The following is an 18155-nucleotide window of genomic DNA, read 5'->3' on the forward strand; positions in this document are numbered from 1 at the left end:
CAGTGTCGGATCTAGGAAAAAAGTGTAATGTAGGGAAGAATATAGGTAAAGGGTGATAAAATTACAGAGGCCTAAATTACGGTACCTATGTGGAATACAACAACTCCTCCCCTGGAGTATTAACTTTTTGATGTGTATTCTTTCTTTAAAAACTTTTTACCTTTGTGTTTGTGCACTACTTTAATTTTGTGTAGGCTGCAGCATTTTGTAAAGAATGTTTCTTTTTGGTTTCTTTAGTTACATAACCCTGTGCGCGATGTGTGCAATGTATGGTACGCTAATGCCACTGTTTTTACTAAACTATAGTGTAGTATGCACTTTTTTGTAGATAAAATCCTTTTTCCTTTTATTGAAAACAACTTTCACGTGCTAATACAAAGCCTATTAGCCAATGATAAACATTATTTGTTAACTTTTTACGTTTAGTAAACAGCTCCACTTTTTGTGTCCTGTTTATTTTCAATTCAGACTACATTTTCGTTCACATAATATTCCTTTATTTTTGGTTTTGTTTAATGTGTTTGCCATACCCTTATTTCCGATGCAAGATTTTACTTCGTTTAACTAGGAGCGGCATGAATTTATATTTTTTTCTTTTTGTTTGTGCACTCTTATGTGCAGGATTAATGAATTATTAAAAGGACCATGAGTAAGCACCATTGTATATTCCTTCTGTATAATAATGTCACAAAAAACATTGGTATTTGCACCTATTGGGGTAGGGAATTGTCCCCTACATGAATTGGGACATTCCAAGTCCTCTAGACAGTGCTGCTAGCTGCTTCTCTTTGTTCCAGGGGTAATTCCTCATTATAAGCCCTCTAGGCAGTGCTGATAGCTGATCCTCTGGTGCCAGTGGTAATTCCCAATTCTTAGTTCTGTAGGCAGTGCTGCAGTTGTGTCTCTGTTCCCAGTTGTTATTCCTCATGCATTGTCCTCCAGACAGTGCTGCTAGCTGGTTGTCTAGTCCCAATGGTAATTACTCATTCCTAGTTATCTAGAGATTGCTACAGCTGCTTCTTTGGTTCCAGTGGTAATTCCCAGTTCTGAGTCCTCTAGACTGTGCTGCCAGCTGCTTCTCTGGTCACGCCAGTAATTCCTCATTCTAAGTCCTCTAGGCAGTGCTGCCAACTGATTTCTGGTCCCAGTAGTATTTCTTCATTCTAAGTCCTCTAGACAGTTCTGCTAGTTGCTTCTACAGTCCCAATGGTAATTCCTCATTCTAAGTCCTCTGGACAGTGCTGCCACCTGCTTCTCTGGTCTCGTCGATAATTCCTCATTCTAAGTTCCCTAGGCAATGCTACAACTGCTTCTCTGGTCCCATCGGCAATTCCCACATTTTAAGACCTCTAGGCTGTGCTGCTTCTTTTGTTCTTGTCAGTAATTCCTCATTCTAAGTCCTTTAGACAGTGCTGGTAGCTGCTTCTCTTGTCCAGTCGGCAATTCCTTGTTCTAAGTACTATAGACAGTGCTGCTACCTGCTTCTCTGGGCTCATCTGTAATTCCTCATTCTAAGCCCTCTAGGCAGGGCTGCAGCTGCATCTCTTTTCCCAATGGTAATTGTTCATTCTTAGTCCTCTAGGCACCTCTAGTAAAAAAAAAACCAATATCATTTACAGTGCCAATAGCTCTAACGTTCACAAATGCAAGACCGATTGCATTACAAATACTTGTTTTCATGGTACACCTACCTCCTGTGTCTGTCTTCTTTTGCACAAATGTTTCCACTGTTAAAGGTTTGGCTACAGAGAATATAAAGGCTACAGAGAATATAAAGGCTTAATTTATTCTGTCATACTTTAGCTCATGAAGGTGACATTTCCTCCTTTGACTGATTTCCCACGTGTATGTAAAATATCATAAATACCATTTGGGAAGTGTTTAAATGGAAAATTAGAAAATGCCACGCATGCTCTCATAATTTGCCTGATTTAGACTATGGGGCTGAATTAGAGTTAGGCAGAGAGGGTACTCCTTCACATCTGTGACGGAGTACCCTCTTCACCAAACTGAAGGCCCACTCGTATGATTTACCGGCAGGCAGACCTTAAGTATGTCAGCAATGGAAAGTACTCCGTCTCCTTCGCTGATATAACCCTCTGACGAGTCGAAAGAGTTGGGGCCATCGGCGGTTTGCCCATTCAACTGCCAATTCTGATTTTCGGAGTCTCTTACTGCTGGGTAAAACCTAGTTGTAAGGGGCAGCGAAAACTGCAAGATGAGCCCCTCACCATGTAAGACAACTCCCATGGTGTGAGGATCATTAGTCTTTGTAGTTTCAAAATGTTGCTTTTGTAAACCTTTCCATTGTGAATATTACAACATCTGGTTGAGACTACAGGAGCGGTGGCAGGTACATGGGCTGGAAGTGAGAGGCCAAGTGACAAAAGTGAGGAGCATTTGCAAAAAGAGCAATGTTGATAATGGAGTGGGCCACTGAGTGTAAGCCAATGGGTAAAGGCTGAAGGACGGGTTTAAGTTTGATGAATAGTCAAGCAAAGTGTGCGAGCACCCTGGTGTAGTGGCAAATAGGGCTACCGCTGCTAGAGGGGAGATATCGGTGTGTGGTAGAAGTGGCCACTCAAGGGTGTGGTGCAGTTTGCTGCCCCCACTACTCCCTGTGCTCTTACTACTGTGATCCTCTAGCCACCGGGGTTTAGCTGCCTTCCATCTGTGGCCGGCAGAAATGGGGGAACTGCCAAAACCAGTTCAAAAGGTGAAAAATTTGGGGGTGCCAATTGATAACAAACTCACCTTAGCTCAGCAGACCAATGCTATTGTGTCCACCTCCCATTTTCTGCTCAAGAAATTGAAGAAGATGTCACCTTATATTCCCATCGACTCCAAAAGGACGGTAGTGACCACACTTGTGCAGTCAAAGTTAGACTACTGCAATGGACTCTACCTGATATGCAGGAATAATACCTTAAAAAGCTTCATATGATAGTAAACGCAGTCGTAAGACTACTACTGAATGTCCCTAAATACGAGTCAGTAGCTAAGGAAATTCGAAGACTCCACTGGCTTCCGGTGGCACATCGTATTATGTTCAAGGCGCTATGCTTGGCATACAAGGCCTGAACAACACCGGACCAATGTTTCTCAAAATTCTCTTTTCTTGGAAACCACCTGGCCAGACAGTTACGTTCCACAGGCGCCAGACTTATGAGGGTTCCAAGGATGCAATATAACGCCGCACATTTTTACAGCGTATTGTGTGCATGGCGAAAGGATCGGACTCAGAGCACCCGTACACTACACTGGAGTTATGTTAAATGAGGACTGAAGACTCCGATAAACCCTGTGATCGCATAAACTAACACCAACAACATTCCAAAGTGGATATGATCCAATATCTCATGGCATATTAGGAAATATACAAACGGGCTTTGAGGATAACCCATTTATAAAGTGGGGAGTGACAAATAGACCAACCTTGTGAACTATACTCGTTTGGATTGAGATGGTGCAGTGGTACTTCCCGGACATCAGTGCTAAATAGAGATTTATGCATCTCACCTAGAAGAGAGGCCAAATGCAATACTGACGTTATCTCAGTTCTAGTGATCTGCAGAACAGTGGTTCCTTTATGATATTCAATCTGATGTAGTTGTTATACCCACACCACTCGCCCAAAATTTAAAAACTTTGATGGTCCTGAAGAAGGTGGTCGTAATTTGGCTAATACCACCGAAACGTGCATCAACCTGCCTTTGTGTGCACCCAACCCACAACACGGTCATGGAGACTTAAACATCTCTGTCCCTTGTATGACCATCATGTGTATGTGTTCTTGGGTGGGTTGATAGTGTGGATGGTAAGAGCGAGTATGAGTGTGGATGCAAGAAGCCTGTACGAGTGCGTGGTGGATATATAGGGGTTCGACATAGAAAATATCATTTGTGTGCAAAAATTTTTATAAACTGTACAACACAATTGTAAAAAAAGAAAAATGGAAAAAACTATGAATATAATGTATGGTTTTTAACTTTTTTGATACAAACCATGAAATAAATCATGCTAAAAAATAAATAGAAATATTTTAATAAAGTTGTAATTGTTGCATGCATCATGTCTCAGATTGAATGTGAATAACTCATTGGAACTTATTTTGCCCTATAGGAAAGAAATATAGGTCAGGTGGGAGGTTTTTGATGGTTTGTTTGCTACTTGTCCCCCTTTTCTCCGAGACCTAAAATTGAATAGTCAGAGGGGGTTCCCTTTTTTAGGAGGGTTCCAAGGATCCGAACCTCATGCTAGGGAGCGGAACCATCTCGTACGGCACAGCAAAACTATGGAATAAGCTTCCAATTGATATCAGAAATGCTAGCTCTCTTACCGCCTATAGAAAGGATCTCAAAATATGGCTATTTCAGAATTAGATGCTTCTCCCTGGGCTTACCACAGTCTTAGCACCAAGACACTTCCTGGTATTCATGCGCTCAATACATTTTATTAACATTAACACCTTGTATTAATCTGGAAAACTGCTAAGTGACACCTTAGCAGCATTTACATTTTACAGTGACCCAAAAAAGATGCATTGTGTCAGTCTGCTCCAGGGAAAGGCTTGAGCAGAAACTAAATATAATCCACTGTGGAACAAAGATTCTTCTACTACGATGATTAAAGGAAAGAGCCAGATATTTATTCTCTGGGAAAAGAAAAAGCCAAGTCAAATTTGATTGTGGAGCCAAGCGGAGGGTCATATGAAAATGTGCAACTTGAATATCCAGACATGCCTGGCTTTTAGGTTATAGGTTGCGTATGTTGCAGCTGGAGAGAGTGATCTCAAGTTCGAGGCCTAGTGGGACCTCCTTGTAGAAGGACGACACAAAGCCTCATGGGGGTACTTTGGCTTCACTCCATATACTTTCCCTCTCCCTTCTCTCCTCAGTGACCCATCTGCCAATCTCTGAGGTGGTAGACATCCTTAGGACAATTTCCCGAGAAGATCCTCCTCTTCAACATCTAGTTGTGAAGGCCTGGGACGATGATTACAGTTTGTCAAATCTGGATTTAGTTGTATGTAAGAGATATGGTTTACAAGATAAAGGTGAGATTTTACAGCCCTGTGGGTCCTCTCCTCGGACTTCCCTAATGGGGCGGCATCTTTTTAGTAGTACTCCATCAAATCATCCTTCCCTGCTATCTCACCTTGATGTAAGTAGTATACAGCCTTGCCACCGAAGATGTAAAGTTGTCAGTTTGCATATTGTGTTTGGAAAGACTTTTATCCTCCATATTACAGCTGCTAGAAACATTTGTAAGAGGATCAGATTGTATTGTGGTACAGTGACCGCAATATTAAAGGAACTTATGAGCAGCAAGAAGGATAAGCATATAGGTCTTGGAGAGACAATTGAAATGGTAGGGGTTGCGGTGCCTGTTAGATAGATCTCCCTTAACCCCTTGGCCGCGGCGGTAATTCCGCCGCGGCGCTGGGGGTGAGGGGGGCCGCGCGGCGCCGCCATGCTCGTGATGGAACCACTCCGTCATGAGCCACGGGCGCACTGTGCTTGTGATGGAGTGGTTCCGACACGTCCCCGCCCGCTCAATAAAACGGCCGCCCAGGCGCAGAATTGACGCCGCATAGGCGGGGCGGCCGCGCCGTGACAGAACCACTTCGTCACCAGCACAGCGCGTCCATGGCTGGTGACGGAGTGGTCTCCCAGCACAGAAAGGGTTAAAGATGCCACTCGTCAAATTGACTTTGGCTCGCAGGCAGGAAAACCACAAGATGCTCCCCAAAAAAGTCCACCCTACTGATAGTCCTGTTGACTCAATAAGATTTATTTTTAATACCATTCCAAACGTGAAGAGCTCAGAGGGCAATCCCCAGGCAGTTGTTCAGGATCTGTTTCCAACCTGTAAATCCCAGTCCAAGCTGGAGTTAAGTGCTAGTGAACGAAGCACATCCCAAGCTATGTTCAGAGAGAGGAAAAAAAGTTGTAGAGGAAAGAAGCAAACGCACCGCAGATTCTCGAAAAAAGGCAGAAGGAGACTACTCTTTAGAGAGATTTTGATACCCCACAAAGCATAGACGACTCAACGCAAATTCCCCAATTGGTCCAGCAAGTGGTGGATCCTGTCTATGGCCCTGCTAATGCTTTGTATGAGAGGACTGAAGTGGTATCAGCAGTAGATTATGGGGTTCATTGTTCTTGTCTACCATCTGCACTAAATCCAATGGCTCCTCCATTTATGGACAATGGCATAAAGACTGGTCCTTCAGAGACAGAAGAGATACGTTCTATATGGAGTAATGTGGATGCTTGTATGTTGGATTTTATTCTCCTTTTTGATGTAGATTTCATTTTAAATATGTCCTCACTGCTTAAATGTCTTTCAGACACTGAGAACTTGAAGTTAATTCAGGGTAGTGGTATTAACTTGGGGCCTTATTTATGTTATGTTATGTTATGTTATTATTTGATAAAGCGCAAACAGCTGCCCCAGCAAAGAGGCGTCCCGGCGCTAAAGAACCACAGAAACTCAACGGAGGACAGAAGAAAAGAAAAAAATAAATAAAAAAAAGGTCCTTACGCCACAGATGCATCACTTTTTGTGAAGCAGCGGCGTAAAAAATATGCCACACTGTGCCATATTTAAAACGTCATAAATCTAGGCAGATGCACCATTTTGTTAACCTTGTAAACCCCTACGCTACATTATAACTGCGACTGGTATAATGTATGCAGGATGGGCATTCCGGTGCAGAAAAGGCTCACAGAAGGGTCGCAGTAAAATCTATGGGATTTTATTGCGACACTTCTACAGCCTCACTGCATCAAATCCTTATACCTGCTTGAAGCAGGCATAAAGGGTGACGCAGGCCTTTTCACATGGGGCTTGGCCCATGCGAAATGACACATTGCTGGAGTTGCGTCTGTTTCCATACACACTCCAGAAATGCATGATTTTTACACTGACATATACCTCCGGATTCCTGACGTATCTGCCAATCCTTTTGACATTGAACACCGCACAGTAAATACGGCGCATCCATGGTGTCACAAGGATGGCACACGGAAAAGTGTTGCATCACTGTTTTACCCTAGCGATGCAACACATTTCATAAATAAGGACCTTGGTTTCCCTGTTACCCTTTGGATCTGGCTTAAAATCAAGGGTGATCTTTTATTCTAAGTTTATGGTAAGTATGATACTAAAAAGCTCTGAGTGTTTGCAATGTAGGGGGATTAATGTAATCCCAAAAATAGAATGGGATGGTAAGCAAGTTATCGGCATGATCCCTAATTGGATTAATGTTGTGAGCAATAGACAGTCCTCCCCCTCCCCCCCCGTCTCCCCTCCCCCAACTTTGGCCACTAATGGAGGGTCCCTGACTGATTATAAGAGGATAAAGATCCAATTAGGTAAACATGGCAGGAAAGTGTTCATTCGGGAATCCCCCACCCTTACTGCCCAATCAGTGCATGAAGATGAGCTCTTTAGCATTATCTAGTGCCTCACAGTGTAGCAACGACCTTTCCTGGAATGCAGCAGGAATAAAGAATAACAGGGGGAAACAGCATTTTATGAGTTTACTTTCAGCAGATGTGATTTGTCTCCAGGAGAGAAGGTATGTGAATTTTACCTCACGCTAGGCTATAAAGCTACACCATCATGGAGGGGACATGCTAAGGGGGGGCATGTTTATTGTCCAACAGACTTGAGTGGAGGTATGAATAGTACAAAGACACAAGTAATTTGTTCATAGCAGTAACATTATTTAACTCTAGAAGAAGATAAGGGATACCCCCTATTGTTGGTAAATGCTTCAATCCCTTCAGAGGCCATGCTTGATGCGCTTTTATGCAAGGTCTTTGCCTATATCAAAATAGCCTCTGATAAGGACCATTCTCCGCACATAATTTTGGTATGGGACTTGAATTGAAAATTATCCAACTTTGCTCTAGAACAATTACGAGATGTTGAAAAAGAAGGCTTGCAAATCCACCTGCTCTCTTTCCTTCAGAGATGAGAATTATTAAGAGAGGGAAAGTAATATTTGCTCAGCTAATAAAGGTTGCCTGCTTCATAGCTAATGGGAGGTTACTTCAGTTCACCAGCAGCTTATACTCATAAAGCTCCTGGGCGGGGGGGGGAGGGGGGGTTCTTGAAATAATTCTGGATTATGTGGTGGTGGGATGCACCTCGTTCTTTCTGTTGGGTGATTTAAAGTTTGTAGATCCATTACTTAGTGACCACAGCCTGTTCACTATTTCCCTGAGTTTTCATACTTCGCCTTTTAGCTCATGGATGTTTGATGGAGCCTCTTCCGGGTTTGAGAAAAAACACAGGAGAAAACAGTGGAACAATAGGATGCTCACAGGCATGAAAATCAATTTAGAGGCTACCCTTAATACTGTTGATGGTTGGTGGGGAAATTAAATAGAATGTTTTAATATATTTATGAAGGAGTTTGTAAAAGATGTTAATCGAAAGAACCAAACGTGTAGGCCTAAGGTGATTTCCCATCCCCTGCTCATATTAAATAGGGAAATAAATGCCCTAGTTAGGCTACAATATTTGGATTATGATCCCGAAGGAAAACTCGGGTCTTGTTATTAAAAAGGAGAAGGAATTGACTTAAGGTCAGTTTGAAGAGAGAGGAGTGGGATAGGCTGTGGATTAAGTTCAGGAACAGTAGTAAAAGGTCAGACTAGGTCCTTCTGGGCAGTAGTCGTGGAGTGTTGTGGAGCAAGAGTTAGATCTTTTCCCTTGGCTATAGAGGAACTGAGATGGGTTAGTTTTATTAGGGGTCAATATGTGGCAAACTATGGACAGTTTAAAAGACCTGCTGCAAACCGGGATACCCACCTATATGATGCTCCCTCTAAAAAAGAAATTGAGTTTGCAATACGAGGAATACGTACTAAGGCCGAGATGGTGCCAGACGAAATTCCAGTTGCAGTAATAAAACAAAATGCACTGATCTGGAGTAAAATTCTTTGCCAGGTTTTTAAAAGTTATGAAACCAAAAATATCCCTCCCTCATGGATGAGAAGAGTTATGTTCCCTCTTTTCAGGAAGGGTGACCGTAATCTGCCAGAAAATTATCGTCAGATCACCCTCCTTGATGCCATGGGCAAAGTCAGATCACCCCCCCTTGATGCCATGGGTAAAGTCTTCGCCTAAATGTTTATCAAGTCAGATTAATGGTATTGCTGGAGCACGAGGGTTTCCTGGGCGTGGCTGGAGAGAGTGGAGTCCTGGGTGCGGCCGGAGCCACGGGTGGTTCCCTGAACGCGACGGGAGCTGCAAGTGGAGTCCTGAGTGCGGCTGGAGCTGCGACGGCTTCCTGGGCATGGCAGGAGTCGCAAATAGAGCCCTGTGTACGGCCGGAGCCGCGGGTGGTTCCTTGGGCGCGGCGTGAGCCGCAAGTCAAGTCCTGAGTGCGGTCTGAGCCGCGACGGTTTCCCGAATGCGGCGGGAGCCGCGAGTGGAGTCCTGTGTGCGGACGGTGCACCATCCAAGGCAGCAGCACCTGCACCACAACAACCTGTGGTCCGCCCGTCTTGAGCGGCAGCAGAAGAGAAGCTGGGCCAGGAGCATACGTGTATCAGATTCCCCTTGAGAGTCCGGCCCACGAGCAGAACGCTTAGGTACACAGAAGACTTCAAAGTACACTGGAATGATGGCAAGTGTGAGGGAGCAGTTGATATTAAGGGGCTGATCCGAGCAGTGTATAGTGTTGTGACGGTCTGATGGACACATGTGCTTGGCAGATATTTACTTTTTTTTTCGAGGAGCTAGACTTTCATATTGGGTGGTTTGACTGGTGCGCGAATCCAGGGACTGGTGCACGAATCCAGGAATCGCCCTTAAAAAACAACAAAAAGAGACTACTACTGCTAACTCTGTTGCCCGATCACATTCTGGTTACCTGCATCTCCAGAGGGGGAAGAACGCTGCTAGTAAGCGACCCTTCCCGCAATCAAACCCCGGTCAGACAGTTCAACAGGGAAGGAACTACAGTTCCCAGAGGCCTTCAGCGGCGCGCACTGAGCGCGTCATCGCCCAGCGCCAGGAGGCGCACTTAACCGAGAGAGGCCCAACGCAGCGCGGGACATGCGCGGGCGTGCCCGGGCCAAGGGCGGGCCCGTCCGCGCCCGTCAGCGGCCGGAAGAGGCTGGGCCACGTTATTTATCATTTGGATAAGAACTCTCAAACGGTTGGACAATTACTAGTGTATTGAATGTTACATGCTGATTGCCATTGATTTGTGCAGACTGATTGGTTGCTACAGTTAGGCGGTTAGTTGATATAAAGAGAGGCCACCCATTATTTTCTCACAGGTTAGTAATCATGGTCAGAAAGAAGCCACAGACAGCACCAATAGGGGCCGCAAAATCAACAGTTATAACTATGGATGCCTTCCTATCAAGGGCAGCCTCAGTCATTGATAAGGAGATCGAACTGGTGAATAGGCGTCTCTCCAGATCACCGGTGGGCTCTCTCCAACATCTCCGGGAGAGCCCTAATAATATCCTTAATGTCACGATAGAAGGATTAGAGGGCATCCGTCATCACACGGGCACAGCCAGCGGATTACCTGCTACAGATCTTCTCAATGATATACCTGCAGACACGGGGGTGGTACCACCGAAGCCCTTGTCTCCCGTAATAACTATAGAAAATAGAAAAGGCCCTGTAAATGCTGCCATCATGGGGAATTGTGGGTTTGGTGGGAAGATCAATGTCTAGTTACCTGAGGCCTGAGTTACCTGAGGCCTCTCATGGCTTTAGCCCACCCCCACCCCCACCTCCACCTTCAAGTGTGGTTGGTTGCCGTGCTGGCAGCCTTAAAAGGAAGTGTAAGGCCATTGTGAGACAAGCGAAAAAAACTAACCCTAACGAATCACATGTACCGACCCCAGTATTAGGGGGTGTACCCGGGGGAGAGAAGCACTTGATGTATACTCTAAAATTAGTGTTGAGTGCCGTGTTGGAGGAAAGGTTGACACCAATTATGGCTAAGCTGTCCGATATAAAGCACAGGCTCACAACTATGACCCAGATCTCCTCACGTCCTCTTGCTACTCTATACAGCATGCCAACTAAGTCGACTCCTCCAGCAGTCCCTGTACAAGTTTCAGGTGATTACAACTGTGTTGTTCCATCTTGTAACAGGGACCCCCCTGGAAGTCGCATGGGTACTAGACCTTCAGAGAGTGTGGCGAGGGGTACCACCGAGGATATAACAACGAATAGGCCACCCCTAAAAGCACAGCAAAAACATACATTGCAGGGCTCAGGGTTTAATAGGGGTGGGAATCAGGGCGAGTCAACCACTAGCAGCTCGAATTCTTTAGCAATAGATCTGCCTCCCCAATCTACACCTCTGGTGGTTATTCTAGGCAACGTGCCATCGCTCCACAGAAGTTTTCTATCAGCTTAAGAATAAGGTAACTCACTCGCTCTCTAGTAATATCTTAGTAGGCCCCAAAATAGGACATAACATTATTATGGCGCGACAAGTGGGATGGGTGGGGAATTCAAGAAAGTCAGGTGGGGGCGACTGTATAATTGTGAACTTCAATGATCGCTTGATCGTTGAGAAAATATTTAGAGAGACCCAAGCAAAAAAGCTTAATACAGGCCTTGGAATACAGATCCTCCCCCTGGGTTTCTTCCACCAACCCGCATCATCAAATAATAATAACTCTATTTTACATACTAGCTGGCAGCCGCGAAGATTTGAACTTGACAATAGATCCAATAGATTTAACCACCTGACCCCCGTATGGTAGCAGATAGCACCTGGGGAGAACGTCATCCCTTATCCTTCCCGCTAGCGCCAAACAGATTTGCAGCCCTCTCGACGTTAGAGGTCTGCGACTGACTGAAAGCACACATAGATCCCAATGAACCGCTGTCATCTCCTCAATATCAGTATACAAGGGGGGAACCTCCTGGACAGATCTTGGATGAGGGAAGCTTAGCCGTTTGCCCAGAGGGTCTAAAAGTGGCCCCTCTTGTGGCTCCATCTAGACAAGTGGCTCATAACGTCATCTCCTGGAGTATTGCCGGGCTGGCGGGGAAGGTTCAAGATCCAAAGTGGGTAGAGTTTAAAAGGGCATTTCGGTAATCTGTCTGCAAGAGACTTGGATGGTGGAATGCAACATATTTTTAGAAGGTTACAAAGCTTTCTTTTTGCCGGCCACACCGTCACGCAGTGGCAGAGCGAAAGGAGGTCTGGCTTTATATATTGCCCTGGCCTTGAATTGTTTAGCTAAACCTATAATTGCCAACAACACTGATTAAAAGAGGGAACGTAATGCTGTCCATGATTAATTTCTATAATGCAGTAAATGCTAGAGGGGAATGTAAGATCGCCGAATTGGGTGATTTTGTTAGACAGCACTGTGGAAGTAACTCCAACCATATCATGTTAACTGGGAACTTCAATGTGCATCTTTGTGGGAACCCAATGTACACTGCTATGGGTGAACTAGGATGTGATAGGATGGAGGCCCTTCACTTTGAACACTCTGGTCGGGGAGATATGCTGAACCACCAAATTAATGAATTTGACCTGGTTTCTGCCATGTCTGTGGTGGACGTCTGTAGTAACCAGTCTGTCCCACATTTAAAGGTCATACCGGGGGGGGGTCCTTTATAGATCATATTTTGCTCTCTAACGGTCTTCAATCCATCATATCGGGCTTCAAAATTCAGGAAAGTATTTACAGTGACAATAATCCAGTCTGTGTTTTCCTGGGTGGTAATCTAGTGAACCTACGGGAAAAGGCGATAACCCAGGGCGTTTTGAAACCAACGGACGAAAGGCGTCGACTCAAGTGGTTAAAGGTGAACTCGGATTCACTTTATCATAGCATCCATAAATCATGTGCCCCCGAACTAACATCATGTGTGTCCCCCACATCCCTCCCCCTGGATATCCTCCAAGCATTTGAGGGGATTGTCACAAAGGTAGGGTCTATGTTAACCGTCCCTATATCTGGTCAATCATCCAGGGACCCCAAATGGTTCGACTATACTTGCTCAAAAGCAGCCAGAGAGCTAAAGGCTGCACTGAAAATTAGTCCTAGAGACCCTCTACTGATTCGTTCCCTACGCCTGACTTACAAAAGGCCCTGGTAAAACGTAAAGCTGAACTAAAAGATAAGATTTGGCAAGAACTTTTAGACCCCAATACACTATGCAACAGCGAGAGATTTTGGGGTATTATTAACAGACCACTGTTCGATAGGGAAGGGGAGCAGGAAATTGGTACTAATATCACTGAAGACGACTGGGTGTCCCACTTCAGCTCCATCTTCAAGAGCAATACATCTCAGTTAGAATTATCTGGCGGTGGGCAAGGTATAACCTTACCCCATTTTACCATGAAAGAGGTGAGAGAGGTATTTTAGGGCTGACAAGTAACAAAGCGCCGGGACCAGATGGCATGCCCCCGGATCTTTTTAAATCTAAAGTGTCTTTAATGGGCGCCGGTTCTCACAGCCGTGCTTAATGCAGCGACAGAGTCTGGATGCCCACGGCCATGGGGAACCTCTACAATTGTGCCAGTGTTTAAGAAGGGAGACCGTAATAGTACCACCTGCTACAGACCGATTTCCCTCATCGACTCTGTAGTCAAGGTCATGGGGGGAGTAATTCTGAATAGACTGACATCTTGGGCCGATGAAAACAGGGTTATCTCCAAAATCCAATATGGATTTCGGCCAGGTCACTCTACACTGGCTCAATGCCTTAATTTGTACATGGTCCTCGGGAAGTATACCATAGCCCGCCAGGGCACCATCTACATGGCGTTCATGGATCTTTCCTCCGCGTTTGACTGTGTGAACCGGGGGAAATTGTGGGAGTCCATGGGCGCCATGGGGGTGGAGACCACCTTGGTTAACTTTCTGAGGGACCTGCACAGGGACACAAAGGGCAATGTTAGATTCTCGCAGGACCTTAGGGTATCCAGGGATTTTAGCGTACATAGGGGCGTAAGGCAGGGCTGTATTTTGGCCCCCTTTCTTTTTAATTTATAGATCAACGAGCTGGACGAGTGCCTGGTCAATACTGGAGTTGACTTCCCTGATGTTGGGTGCAAGGATTTGCCCGTTCTGCTATACGCAGATGATGCCGTCCTCCTGGCTAGAACCGCCAGAGGTTTGCAGTCTCTATTGAATGCATTCTGTAATTTCATCGCCGCTCATGACTTAGCCATTAACAACACCAAATCTTACATCATGCAGGTGGGGCTGCGCACCAAGAAACTGTATCCATTTGTGGTAAACACAGAGAAGGTTCCCATGACTACAACATTCTCTTACCTGGGAGTTTTATTCCACGACCAGTTAAAATGGGGTCCATTGTTGCAAAGGAAAAGAGGGGAGATAACCCGGGCAAATACTGCTATATTTAACTTTGCGAAGAAAATGGGTAAGCGACCTATTGCTGCATTATTAAAGATTTATCAGGCAAAAAGCGTTGCACTAGGAAGTTATGGTAGCGAACTTTGGGGGTATGTGGCAGCCGAGGGCATCGGGGTGGTTGAGAACAATTTTTTAAAACAGCTCTTGGGGGTACCAAAAGGAAACTCTAACCTAATAGTTCATGAGGAAACTGGTATACCCTATATTGGTGATATTATAGCACTACGGCCTTTAGTATTTTGGCTAAAGTGCTGGTTAAACAAAGATCTGGTCCTAAACCACCAGCTATTAAAAGAAATATTGTCCCTGGACCACATGCTTAATATTCCATGGCTTAAATACTTAAAAGGCTGTTTTTTTGCACTTGGTCGCCTGGACTTCTTTTTAAATCCAGACTCGATTGTTATCGCAGATGTGGAGTTTGTGAAAAAATCCTTCACACTAATGAAAAAACTCAATCGTGAAGGGGTGGAAATGGTAAAACCCAGTGTTCGCAATTACGTGATGCTTAAAACCACGCCTTCACTTGAGCCCTATCTATCATGGTCCATACCAGGACACAAGCGTTTCTTGTTAACCAGGTTTCGGCTGGATTATTTCCCCCTTTTATTAGCTGTTTCGAAGGCCTCTCATAGAGGACAAGTGTTACCGTCCTGCGGCTGCGACAGTGTGTCTCCGCAGGACCTGGTGCACTTCCTATTTGTTTGTTCCTTCTATGATGTACCTTGGAGGTTCTTTTTAAAGCCCCTTTTAAAAAAACTGAATTTTATCCAAGTTCGCCCAGCCCTTTGCTATTTGCAAATGTTGAAACCTGAAAGCACTTTATTCTTGATTGTTTTTTTAAAATCAGCCCTAAAATCCAGAAACTGCAGGGATAACTAACTGTTCCACAATTTACTGATACCAGCTTAATTGTTCCCCAATGGCTGTTTATTTATATTTTATACCCTTTTTAAATTGAATTTTTTTTATATAATGGATTGCGTTCCTGACTACAGATCATGTTTTAACTGTGTATTATATTAATTGTGGTATTGTTGCTTTTATGGTTTTTATTCTCGAAAAACCGAATAAAGTATTTTGACGTGAGTGGGTGTCTGAAAATAAAATCATTCCCATGGAGCAAACAGGGTTTATGAGTAAACATAGAATGATTGACAATATACTTGCCCTTCAGGTGATAAATGAAAAGTATTTTTTAACGGGAAACATCCTTCACAACGCAACTTTTACAACGCACTACCATTACGGTGCAACTTTTACAACGCAAATCATTACAACGAATTGCGCTGGAGGGCGCTCTAGGATAGGGAATAGTTTAATTTACTGTCCAACACCTTCCCTACTATCCATGGGGCCTGGAGTTGGAATAGTAAATTAAACTATTCACTATCCAGCGCCCCCCAACGCAAGTCGTTGTAACGACTTGCGTTGTAAAACCTGTGTCGCAATGGCATGCATTGTAAAAGCATGCGTTGTAACGTCATACATCCTTTTTTAATACGAGGAGGGGTGATATCTAAGCGTAAAAGCCCATATTGAAAATAATATGACCGAAGCTCAATCGCACGCTAAATGTTTGGGTTCTTTTTATAGAGCTACTAGGAGAAGACACTTGCCGCTTCTTTTGAAGGTTTACCGAGTCAAAATCTTGGCTTCTTTATTGTATAGATTAACATTGATTGAAGCTTGTGAATGGGGCTTTTTAAATATGATGGAAAGCCGAGTTCTTAGAAGCTTAGCTACAGTAAATACAGCTCTACCTGTGGCGGCCTTAATGCTAGAATCTAGTCTGAAAAGCGCCTTCGCTCAGGGTGTGGCAGGTGTGATGCGTTGGGTTGTGTGCTCAGGGAAGAGTGATGATGGCTCGTTAAGATCCTGTATAAAGAAAGACATTTTGGGTGGCCTAAAAGAGAACTCTTTAATCCATAGCAATTTTGTTGCTACGGTAGATATGTTACAACTTGATTCTTCTTTAGTTCTCACTCTGACGGCGCAGCAACTAAAAATGAGCTTAAAGCACGTCACATGATCTTTAAGCCTGCGTCTGTACAGGGAGGCCTGTATTAGGAAAAGGGGTTGCCAAAATGTAATAGACTCCTGGATGGTAAATAAAGTGCAGCCTTATATTTATTGGAATTTACCTCATGGATTGAGACATTTTTGGATTCTCCTGAGGTAGGGTATGCTCCCGCTAATTTCCCTCTTGGCAAAATGGGGTGGCTCCTTGGAGGTTTGTAATTTATGTCAAAATGGCCCCAAGATTTAAATCTTGTCCTTTTTGTCTACCTTGTCATTTATAATGTCGACGGTTTTGACTGAGGCCAATTTTCTGCAATTGTCTCTTTCCTCAGCCTCAAGTTTACCTCAGTCTTTTAATTAAATGTCCTGTTACAGAGTCTTTAACTTTTTAAAGTGTTTTTTTAAATTGTATTAACAATATTCTGGTTTGAATGAAACGGATGATAAAAGTGAGACCGAAGCCGGAACCCTGCTCTTTCAATTTGTTTTGCACTCCTCCTTTGTTGTAGCTAATGATTATTGTAGCTAATAGACCTGTACATTTTGCACTAGAGGCGCCAGTCACCTTTTAGATACAAGGTTTTTGTCATGTGCTATGAAATCTTTTAATATGTGTTTTATTTTTTCGATTCTTTTAATGTGATGGTGGGTTTTAATACACTTTAGGGTACACATTTGCACATATGCATATTTTATTCACATTTCTGTGAATTTATGTATTTGGATAAAGTTTTATGTGGATCTCTCCGGAGTTACGCAACATAAAATAAAAATAAACTTGAAACTAGATTTAAATACCTATGACTGAACTGTACAGAATATTCAAAATGCATCAGCAGTCAGGAAGGTGCAAATGAAGTGTTTATGTGGTAATCCTGAAGTGTGACCGAGACAAAGATTTTAATTGGATCAAAAAAAAATCAAGACACTTTAGTTGGTGATGCGCAAATCACCTGTTCAATGAAATCTAAGCATTTGTGCACTATATAATTTAATCGGTAAAACTGTATGTCTTTGCAAAATGAGTGGCCATTTCAATGCAGAATACACTGTCTGTTAATGACAGAGTGCTACCTCACCATGCTTTAATAATATTTTTGCAAAAATGTGCTCCAAATGCCACTACCAGGTACATAATACTCTCATGCTGAATGGGCACGGCTCATTTGCTACACTTGTTCATTGTGTGACACTTAGAATGTTCACAACCTCTTTGAGTTGAGTGATGTGACCACACCCCCAGTCTGAAAGCTGTTTCAACCCCAATGTCTGTCCTAAGGCTACCAGTCACCAGTGAGTAAAGGAGACAGCAGCATCTGTCCAGTGGATCTTGATGAAGCACTTGAAAGAAAAGGCACATCTGTCACCAGTGAAGATTAATGTTGCTAAGCAGTGGCCCAACTGCGTGGGCAGTGATGATGTTTCTGTTACCCCTCCCATATTAAGCAGGAGGAGTCATGGGTAGCACCTTAGTGCAGGAACTGCCTTCTCCTCAGCTCACACAATTTCCATGACTGACTCTCCTCAGAGAAACTAGTTTTAACCAGCTGCATATTCTACTGTAACTTCACTGGCACTGGGGTGTGTGGCTTGGTCACGCGATCAGTATTTGTACAATGAAACACCATACTTAAGTCTTTCTTCCTCAAATTAATAGGAAACCATTCATGGCACATACCCACCTGTCTCTTAAACCAAACAATATATGAATAGGCTGTATGTAGTCGGTTT

The 18155-nt window shown here is 43.9% G+C and overlaps 1 protein-coding gene across 2 annotated transcripts in view; it reads left to right on the forward strand.

Moving 5' to 3' along the window:
• MLKL (mixed lineage kinase domain like pseudokinase) overlaps positions 1-18155 on the forward strand; it is an 888605-nt gene that overhangs the window by 510946 nt on the left and 359504 nt on the right. The gene's annotated exons all lie outside the window — the stretch shown is intronic.

Source organism: Lissotriton helveticus, chromosome 12 (genome assembly GCF_964261635.1).
Source record: "Lissotriton helveticus chromosome 12, aLisHel1.1, whole genome shotgun sequence".
In the NCBI taxonomy this organism is placed as follows: Eukaryota; Metazoa; Chordata; class Amphibia; order Caudata; family Salamandridae; genus Lissotriton; species Lissotriton helveticus.